Below are 10,166 nucleotides of genomic sequence, written 5' to 3' on the forward strand. Positions count from 1 at the left end.
TGTCTATTTGCTTGTTTTGTTCGTAGGCTAGTTTCGCATGAAACCATGTATGACTCTTGAAACAAGATGGGTAAAGTACAAGAGGACTTGTACAACTATCAACATTTGGTTATTTGTTGTTCGCTCTCTTATGTAAGAACTTGTTGTCTTCAGTCCATGATACATCAATGGAAACTACATACTATTCGAATTAACCTTGGTGAAAACACAACGCGTGCATGCTAACTAGTATCACCTACCCTAGTCGGTTGTTTTTGGGTTAACCCTTGCTAACTCAGTCAAGTAGAGTAAGGCGGGGGGGGGAAACCTTAACAGGCAAGTCAAAGGTATAATAAACTACTTCTCTATAGCAACAACCTCTTCTTCTCTCAATAAGTCAGGATCCCTCTTCCACCTCTGAAATGAATAAGTGCTATGCACAGTTACAAAGATGAAAAATGAAAAATTGAAAAAGTGAAATAAGTTTGAAAAAAATGAAAATGAATAAGGTGAAAGAAGAGAAAGGCTTCTTGCGCAGAGAGGTGATGCAAGTAACTCCATTGGGGTACTGACTAGGCTCGCTCACAGCGGAGCCATGCTTGTGTTCCTATGTGACTCCATTGGGGTACTATCCAGGCCTGTTGGAAATGAAGCAACACCAAAGATGAAACCAAGACTCTGACAACTATATTGCTTATGCATCAATATACCCCTAAACACAAATCAAAACAATTATGTTTCCTTGGCTTGGAATGTGTTATCACTCCTCCGGATCTCCAAGGCTGAGGAAGAGTCTAGCGGAGGTAACCACGTACCAATCTTTTGACTTGGTAGCTATACCTACCAAGACAGAGAGGGCTCTCTCCAAAGGATCACAGCCAAGATGGCTAGATAAATTAGGGTTTTAGGCTAGATATAAAGTGTAGAGGTTGTTTTGATTTGATTTGATTGGGTTATTGCTAGATGAAGGTATTAGGTCAAAGAGTCTAGGTCAGGACAAATGAGATATGATTGCAGACATTCAAAGGGGAAAGGTAGGCAAGAGGCTTAGCACTTCAAAGGTGATTTGGTGAGATGGTTTAAGACTAATGAGGAGTTAGGAAGAGCATAGGAGATGTATTCTTCCTAAACTGAAGAAAAATGGACAAATTATGATAACTTTCCCAAAACAGAGCATGAACAAACATGTATTATGCCTATCAATGTGAAAACTACCATATAACAGACATGAAATGGTTTATGAGAATAAAAAACATTCATACAAATGATAACAAAGAAGAAACAATTCTAAACATCCATACCACATGTATCCCAAAGAAATAGCTGCAACTCATCTATTAATATTGGCCAAAATCTGATACAATAGTGTCTCTGATCACTAGTACAACATCCAACTGAGTCCAACCTCTCAAAAAAGTGAAGAAAGGGAAGATATAGACCTCAAAAAAAACTCCTCCCAACCTCAGGGGTCGAATCCATGAGAAGAGGAGCAATTCCACCAAAATATAAACTGATAGCTAGAGTGTAGGGTGGTCAAAGTGACTCATCCCTAATTACATTGCAACTGATTCATCTGACTTGATGAAGACTATTAACCTAATGTATTTACCCCTAGGTAATAGTAAAAGACCATAATTACATCAATCATATCAATTACATCAGTAAAATTTTGATTTCCCATAGGTAAAAATCAAATCTGGAGAAGAACAGTGAAAAACTAGGCCAACTGTAAAGTGCACAGTGGCTGTGGAAAATGCGCAACGCCATCTTCAAACTCACTTTTTCCTACCTTCCCAGTGTCCAAATTTAGCCTAGGATAGCTCATTGGAAAAAATATCTTTTCCAGCTTTCAAATATTCCTTTATTTTTCAAAATGGACTTGATTTGACCCTCCAACACTTCATTCTCCCAAGACTGGTCAAGTGTGCAGTGCCTAGCTGAGAAAGAGGGTAGAAACATGAATTTTTGGTATTTTTTGCCCTTTTCATTTTCTAGTTTTACATTCCAGGGCTGGAAAAATGGTTTTCCTATATTTCTTGATCCTTCTGCATCCATTGGTGGCTTTCATTCCTCCAAAAAGTGTCCCAAAAAAGTGCGTAGCGCCTAGGTTTGACCATGCAGCTGATATTTAAATTGCCTAAAAAACACAGAAAACATATCTTTGCCAAAATATGCTAAGGGACTTCAAAATTGGTCAAGGAGCTGATGTTTGGTGTAGCTAGGCTTGGAGTGAAGCCTTTTCAAGTATGTCAAGCTTCTCCTTCTCCTTTTGGTGAGTTAGGGCTTCAATTTTTTCCTTTGCAGCTTTGAGTTTTGCCTTGGCAATCCTTTCTATGTTGGCATAGTGTTTTGCCATCTTCTTCTGAATTTCATTTTGCTGGTTAGCTTTGTCTAGGAGATTCTCTAGATGTTGATTGACCTTATCAAGCCAATGCTCCCAGTTTTCATTGACCAAGATGGAAAATTTCTCATTCCATGTGAGCTCATTAGCAAGCTCAACCTCCTTTTGTTTCTCTAGTTCTAGAGCTTTTTTCAACCCTCTAGTTCTAGGTATTTTTCTAGGTTCTTGCTCTTCTTCAGGTTCACCATACCTGTCATAAGCCTCATCTAGAAATGCCTTGGCTTTCATTGCTTCCCTCTCTGCCTTGATGAGCTTAATTTCCATGACATCATGTTTGGATTGAAGCTACTTATTCTCCCACTCATAATATGAGATGATGTATTTTGCTCCCTTTAGGTTGATCTGGAGCTCCCTGATGAGTGCATATTTTTCTTTGATGACAATGCTTATGCTCTCACTATCATCATGCTCACCTAGGTCAACCAAGTCAAAATCCTGCTCTGTCTCATGGAGGTCCTCCTCCTCATGCTGAATCTCTATCTCTGTCATCTTTTCCTTGCCCTTTTGTACCTGCTTTGCTGATGAAGAAGGAAAGGCCCCTCCCACAATTTGTGGGGCAAACACTTGCCTATGGCCTCTCTGATAAATGTGTGTCAAAGTGCCCAAATCATCCCCTTTAGGCTTGATGACCTCAACCTGTCCAATCTTCTCCTGCTCTCTGATTTCATCTCTATTAGGTGAATGAATATGCTCATGAAATGGTGATGATGGAGGTGATGGTGAGGGTGACTGATCAGATGAGGATGAATGATCTATGGGCTGAGATGGAGGAATGGAGGTGGAAGGGTGAGATGATGAAGGGATACTTTGAACATTTTGAGTAGATGAATCAGTAAATATGGGATGGGCTATGAAGGTAATCCATGCAATGTTGAGCTCTTTGAGATGATAAAGGACTATGATCTTAATGAGGCAATGATGAAAGAGACTATTCATTTGATGTTTATACTCCCTTTTCTGGACAATGTAGGCCATCTTATCAATGCTCCGGAACAAATAGTAGGGTATATTCAACATTTTTACCCTAGTGAAATGCATTAAAAGCCAGATGTGATAGGAATAAAGCCTAGAAAATATACCTTCACATGAAAAGTATTTCATGATAATTTTCATCATGGGAGCATATCTATCTAGTAGGTGAGAAAAAGGAAAATAGCCCTTTATTTCATTTCTGTGCCTTGGTTTTATGAAAGGCTCATAATAATGTCTCTCCAAATCACCTTATTTAAACCATTTCTCCCCAACATTTGGGATTCCGGTGGCAGCTGATATAATGGCAGAAGATAAAATAAAAGTGACACCTGCTAAAGTGACTTGTTTGTCTTGGAGTTTGGAGATGAAGAGTCTAGTCAACATAGGATGGCGTTGGACTGCCTGAACTTGCTCACAGAAATCATAACAACCTAGATATTTGAAGGATGTCACAGTCATAGGAGATGCTAAGAGTTTCCTGAGATTTGTTGGCTCAAATATGAGTATCTTGCCTCCTTTGTGTGTTTTCTTGACCTCTGTTTCTTCTCCCTCTGTTTGTTCTTCCTTGTTGTATGGGTTATATTCCTCTTCTGCCATAGTGTTGTAATATCAAACCCTAGGGAGGTATAGGTGTTGTTGGGAAAAGTATCTATTCAGAATGCCCCTATCCCACTCTAAGGTGTGACAGTGCCTTAGCAACAAACAAGGAAAACTGCTTGAGTATTCTTCTTTATGAAATGTAAATGAAGAGGAAGGATGTAACTAACCTGTGTCTTTCACTAGTTTGTTGATCCAATCGCTCTTCCCTTTGTTCGCTTCCCGCTGCCTGCTCCCTTACTGGCCCAGCTTCACTAAATTCCTGCAAGATCACAGAAGAGAGAAACTACACGAAGATATAGATTTACATTCATAAAAAGCTCAGGATCAGATTAAGCTAAACATGCAAATATAACAAAACATCACTAATATACAAGCATGTAGAAGAAACTCAAATAGTTTTATTGATATGATAAGAAAGTCCAAGAGGAGATACAACCAAGTGAGTCCCGATCCAGCATCTACCTCCCAGCAAAGGAATCCCTTCCTCACCTCCAACAAAGCATAAATCACCCAATGTACTAATCTCAATCTCAAACCAACAGCAATTCTCTGCAAAGTACAAAATTCCAGCCTCTGGATCTCTGGGATGAGGGATCCATATATAGATGTAAGCAGAGAGGATGAGTCAGCTTATGTTTTGACTTGTGGCTTCTCTCTGTCAGTTCTTGCTTCCACTTGGAGACTGAGAGCCTCTTACTCATCACTGGTCGAATTCAGTGAGGCAAGTGTCATTGGAGAAGATTCTGGAAGCTTCCATTGTCTCTCCACCTCATTGAATGACTCTGCCACTTGTCATTTCCCGCTCAACACACCTGGGTAGTGCATTCAAGTGCGTTGCAACGCACCTAGCCAGTGTATTTGGGTGCTTTGCAACGCAGGTAGCTAGTGGAGCACTTGAATTGATCCTGATTTGACTGTTTCTGAGTAGTTTTTGGTGGAGAACTTCTGGGAGAAGCTGTCATTGGTTGACCTTGTTCCTTTAGGGGCAGGAACAACACTTTTAGGGACTTTGGATCCCTTGGATTATGGACATTTCATGCTCAAAGCTGTAAGGCACAAAAATGTCTATAACAGTTGCCCCCTAAAGTATGAGGCCGTTTATCGGGTGAAATGCTTTATTAGGAGGATCCAAAGTTCTTTCAATGCTGGGAGGAGACCTGTAATAAGATACAATACAATACATTATTTTTCATATTGTTTTCATGATCTAGCTGAGGCGGGCATTCCCATGCTCAACTTTATAAATTCATTTTTTATGTACATAGGACAGACAATCGTCTGATGGTAGACTGTTGATTCTGATGAAATCATCATCCTTTTGGTAGGATGATTATCTGTTCTGCAACACTGTACATGTCAATGTCTTTATTTTTCCTGAATATATATCGTAGCCCGGATGGATGAAACTAGATCCGAGGTCTTCAATCTCGTCCGATCTTCACTCTAAGTACAAGTCGATCCATGTGAGAAATGTTTTGAAGTCGAACATGGAAAGACATCGCTTGATTACCAGTCAATGATGTAAACTGTTAACAAGCGCGAGAGGAGTCACCGATAATGATAATGACCCTCAAGGTACTGCAATACAATTCACGTGGTGTGAATAAAGGACTTGGCGTCGAGCACCACACAAAATCTTTCGGTCGAAGGTCATTGATGTATACCTGTCGCCGGAAGTGAGAAACTTGCCATTGAGGCATGCAAGCTTCAAAGTACTGAAGGGGGTGTTCCTAGATCAAATTCTTGGATAATGAGCTGATGTCGACAAGAAGCGATCCGTCAAAGGAGGGCCTTAATGAATCCCACATCAATGACACGGAATGGAGCAAATGATTTTGATGGAGGTGAAAACGATATGATGATATATGGTTCAGGGTGGCGGTCATGAAAGAATGAAGTATAATGTATGGTAGTGGATGGGACACGGGTGACTTCTCTGGATGACTTCTCTTGAACATATCGGTGACACTTATATGATGGATTGGTAGCATTTACCCCAAAGGTGGATGGTATGGCGAGACCATGGTGATGTGATCGGTGAATGAAACAACCCAACCTGACTCAGGCACGGAGTGGAAGTGTCATGTTCAAGAGCGACTTGCTACCAATAAAGGTTCTTTGAGTTTCTTCCCAATTTTTCCCCAGTCATTGCTGACCAATACCTCTTTATTTTTGTCAAGCTTGAGGAGGATAACATATGCTTGTTCTATAATTTTCCCTTCGGGCAAACCCATCGCTATGTTTTAACGAGCCTAGCGATAGTGAAAATTCTCGTCTAAAGACAAGTTTGTCGCTATTAATCTTTTTAACGAGTCTAACGACAAAGATAACTCGGTCCTTTTCATTTTTAGAGAGTCTGAAAAGGTACGTAAAGTTAACTCCGGAAGTCCTTTTTCGTCATCTAATCCCTTAAGTCAGAAAAAGTATAAAACAATACAGAAGGGATGAATTTTCGATAGTTTTAACGAGCCGAACAAAACAAGCGCTCGATCTTTTTGTGCAATAATCCCTCAGGTCCAAAAAGATTAAAATCTAGAGGAGGGATAGCTCTTCCTGTCGCTTTAACGAGCTGGAAGGCCAAAACTCGACAATCTTTTCACATTTTACGAGTCAAATGAAAAGAGCTTAAAGAAGACTCGTCTTTTGAGGAACGAGTGATAAAAAGGGTAGCAGCTGATTCCAGGTAAGGGTTGGAATTTTCCAAGCACGGCAGTGTCACAAGGATGGCTAGTGAAATCACTCTTCGCAGCTGTTCCTCAAAATGGGTAAACAATCAAATGGAGGTGAATGATCGGCCAATGGAAAAGTGGAGGTGATGGTGCAAACACGACCAAGGCTTTAATGGCTGATAATGTTACATTCACGGTGGTTATTTACCGGAGGATAGTTCATTTTTTAACGAGCTTAAACGCGGGTTGAAACACTTGCTCGATCTTATGTTTATTTTTTAACGAGCATGAACTATGTGCTAAAACTGCTCGATAATCCAGTCATATGATAAGAATGTCTCATATAAAACGGCAACATTTAGATTTTTGCCCCACTTCCTTTCTTTATGCAAGTTAGGAAACGACTAATCCAAAAAACAGATAAATAATCGCTCTTTGCTTGCACTCCAACAAGGTTTGCATGCCCCCAGGTATAAAACAAAGTTTCAAGGTTACCTCTACTTCACTTCCGCCAAAACAATTGTTTTACCGAGAGAGGCCTACCTCTTACAGGTCACCCAAAGATTGTTCCATTAATCTTTCAAACAAAACACTTCTTCGGCGATGTCTACCGAGATAAACAAAGGTGAGCGACGACGCTCGCCAACTCACATAACTTTGACAAAAGAATCTTATTCTAGAATAACCCCTATCTCAATCATGGACGGGGTACAGACTAGTCATATTCTCCCGCGGAAACCTACCCTATACCCGAAGTTTTCTTGCCGAAGCAGACCAGGACGCATGCCCCCTGGGTTCCAGTCATATCCCTCCGAATTACTCGCGCTCATCGGGAGGATGGACCGTGGGTTGAGACATTTCTTGCGTGAAGAGACCATTTAGGGATGGTATATGACTATTTGCGATGCATGATCCGGGAAATGAAAGCTGGTCCACGAGCTTGACCACTCTTCCTTCGTGCGGAAAACACATTACTCTAAAGAGTGAGGAGACGATGGCTCCCATGCAATATATATAGTCTCATCCAAGGAGTAGGTTATAATCCAAGGGTCCTTGAACGACCATCACGTTCATTTGAACAGTCTTCCCTTTCAATGTTATGGGCACATTGGGGAGGATCCCTAAAGGTCGACTGGTTCCTTTATCAAAGCCTGTCAGATTTCTCATTTTAGGCAAAAGCGATGGCGAACCAAGCGCTTTCCAAGCAATAGAGGAAAGGATACTCACAGATGCCCCCTCATCAATGATGGTGCTAGCCATGACCATTCTTTATATTTGAACGATAATTCGGAATGGTATGCTTGCTGGCAAACGGGGTCTGCCTAGTTGGTTCCAGTCGAAGGATACAACTAGGTTGCTTGGTGGTGGGACTGAGTAGACGGCCGGGTATGGCTCTGACGAAATTCCTTCCTGCGATAAAGGAATGGGTAGGTTGCCCCCGTGTTCGTCGGAGTCTGTGTTGATGAAGAGAATTTGGACGGTGTCATCCTTATTCTCCTTAGTGACTGTATCATTCGAAGATAAAACCTTTGAAGGCAAGACCGGGTCAACTGCCGCCTCGACCTTTTGACTTTCGTTGGGTATGGATTCAGCTGGTTCATCTTCAATGACCGGCGCTTCAGCTGACCACTTGAGCGGGCCAGCTGGGTTTTCAACTAACGAAGGACTCGGCAAGAGTTTTTTATATCCAGGAGGAAGTCGTAACGGTGAAACTGGACGATCATCGAAAACTCTTTTAGCTTCGTATAAGAAGGGACAACGGTGGATGGCGTGATTGCCTTCGCACAGTTTACAAGGAGATCTAGCTCTCCCTTTTTGTCCTGGGACTTCACTTTCGCTAGTTGACGGTGTGCTTTCAACATGGCTATCAGAGGTTGACGCCACCGGATTGTGCAAACGGGGAGACCAGTCCCTTAGTATCCGAGGGATGCAGGGACAATCTCTGTGAAAGTGGTCTCCCTTGCAAATGACACATGGCGATTTAGGCCTAGTCAGTGCAGTGTGTGGATTTTCGTTAGACGACACTCGTTTGCCCCCAGTCGCTTTTGGCTCCTTCTTCTTCTTCTCTTTCTTCTTCTTTTCCTTCTTCTCCTTAGGAACTTGACTTTCGGCTTTGCCAGCCCCATCAAGCGAAGAGGAAGGAGGAGAGGAAGAATTAGAGGAGGTAGAAGGTTGGTGGGTAACTCTGGACTGGTCTAACTGCTGATTCGACTATTCAGGAATAGTGGTGTTCTGAACGACATTGGTTGAGAAGAGCCAGACCGGCAAGCCAATTTTCAGTCCTGGAAGCGACAATGTGGCCATATGGGGCGCACCAACATCTCCCCAAGAGGAGAAGGGACTAGGATTTCCACCAAGGGGAATTCCTTGGTTGGTAGGCTCCATTTTCTCAACCTAAAGATCAACGCAGGAAAAAGGGTATGAATATTCCGTTTAAAATAAATTTTAACGACGCTTGGACACAACTTGCTTTTTCAATTTTAAAAAGTCGAGAAAAAGCAAAAGATGACTCTAGTCTCCTTCGATTTTTAATGAGCCTGAAGTGACAAGTGCTCAGATGGACCTTTTCTGTTAAGGAGTCTGAAAAGGAACAAAAGGGACTGCTCTGGAGTTCTAGGTAGAGGGTGTGCCAAACCAATCGCAAAACCGCAGAATACTTTTTAGGGTACGGGCGGTCAATCTTCCCGAATGCTGTGTTCAGTGCATTGCGATTAGTAGGGCGGCCGACACGGCTTCCTATGGATAAAGGTTTTATGCCTATAGGGGTCTCCCAATATATACTCGACGATACGTGGGAGCACAATCCGTACTGGCACTTATCGTCTCTCAGGAGGAATCACCCAACCATCAGTGAGGCCGACAGTCACCAGGTTTTACGACGCCGGAACACGTCTCTAGCCTAGACCTCTATGTTGTGCGTTAAGTTACAAAGCGTTGTTAAGTTCATTCAATTTATTTTAGGTTGATCTTTCTTAGAAGTTTGCCTTTTTGGATCACCATGAGATGTAGATGAAATTCCTAAATGCAATCTAAAGATGATAAGCAAGCATTTATCTCTTTTCAACAATGAAAATCCTAGCTACAAGGGGAAAAGAAAGACACAATCTTTTCTCAAAGAGCAAAGAGCACACTGTAAATGCACTTTTCCTAAATCAAACCATACAAACTGTCAAAATGCAAATGCACTTGTGCATGTATTTGTTTTCACTTTCTTAATATTGATGCCTAAAAAGAAAGTTGTTGTACAAATTTGAATTTGCTTTCAAGTGAAAAAACACAAACAAGCTTCTTTTTCAAAATCAAAAAGGTAGAGAAGATTACGACACTTTATGATTTTGAAGTAAACACTCGTTTCGACACTAGAAAGAGACAAATTCAAACCAAAGCAAAAGTAAAAAGTATAATCAACTGTCAACAGCAAAGAAACTTTCTCCTAAGATCAAAATCGACACTTACGACAGATCTAAATCTAAGGACGACAGTATGACTATTTCACTTTTCAATGGAAAACTGTAAATGATGTAACAAATACACAAAGAACAACT

The sequence above is a fragment of the Pinus tabuliformis genome, chromosome X (assembly GCF_031772625.1).
Source record: "Pinus tabuliformis cultivar Carrire ecotype Pingquan chromosome X, CPIR1, whole genome shotgun sequence".
Lineage (NCBI taxonomy): Eukaryota > Viridiplantae > Streptophyta > Pinopsida > Pinales > Pinaceae > Pinus > Pinus tabuliformis.